We start from the raw sequence: 932 nt of genomic DNA on the forward strand, positions 1-932 counted from the left end.
AAGCTTAGGGTGGAAGTCCAAACCTTCAGACAGAAGGATGGAGAATCCCTCTATGAAGCTTGGGAAAGATACAAACAATTGATCAGAAGATGTCCTTCTGACATGCTTTCTGAATGGAGCATCATAGGTATTTTCTATGATGGTCTTTCTGAACTGTCCAAGATGTCTTTGGATAGCTCTGCTGGAGGGTCTCTTCATCTGAAGAAGACGCCTACAGAGGCTCAAGAGCTCATTGAAATGGTTGCAAATAACCAATTCATGTACACTTCTGAAAGGAATCCTGTGAACAATGGGACTAGTCAGAAGAAAGGAGTTCTTGAGATTGACACTCTGAACGCCATATTGGCTCAGAATAAAATATTGACTCAACAAGTCAATTGATTTCTCAAAGTCTGTCTGGAATGCAAAATGCACCAAGCAGTACTAAGGAGGCTTCATCTGAGGAAGAAGCTTATGATCCTGAGAACCCCTCAATGGAAGAGGTGAATTACCTAGGAGAACCCTATGGTAACACCTATAATTCGTCATGGAGAAATCACCCAAATCTCTCATGGAAGAATCAAGAGAGACCTCAACAAGGTTTCAATAATAATGGTGGAAGAAACAGGTTTAACAATGGCAAACCTTTTCCATCATCTTCTCAGCAACAGACAGAGAATCCTAAGCAGAACCCCTCTGACTTAGCAACCATGGTCTCTGATCTAATTAAAACCACTCAAAGTTTCATGAATGAAACAAGGTCCTCCATTAGAAATTTGGAAGGACAAGTGGGACAGTTGAGCAAGAAATTTACTGAACTCCCTCCAAGTACTCTTCCAAGCAACACAGAAGAAAATCCAAAAGGAGAGTGCAAAGCCATCAATATGGCCGAATTTGGAGAGGAAGGGGAGGAAGTGAACGCCACTGAGGAAGACCTCAATGGGCGTGCACTA

At 42.2% G+C, this 932-nt stretch overlaps 1 non-coding gene across 1 annotated transcript; it reads right to left on the reverse strand.

Moving 5' to 3' along the window:
* LOC130959168 (small nucleolar RNA R71) lies at positions 1-108 on the reverse strand. The gene has a single exon (XR_009078263.1). It is a non-coding gene; the product is annotated as a small nucleolar RNA R71 (small nucleolar RNA).
* Positions 109-932: the final 824 nt, after the last annotated feature.

The sequence above is a fragment of the Arachis stenosperma genome, chromosome 10 (genome assembly GCF_014773155.1).
Source record: "Arachis stenosperma cultivar V10309 chromosome 10, arast.V10309.gnm1.PFL2, whole genome shotgun sequence".
In the NCBI taxonomy this organism is placed as follows: domain Eukaryota; kingdom Viridiplantae; phylum Streptophyta; class Magnoliopsida; order Fabales; family Fabaceae; genus Arachis; species Arachis stenosperma.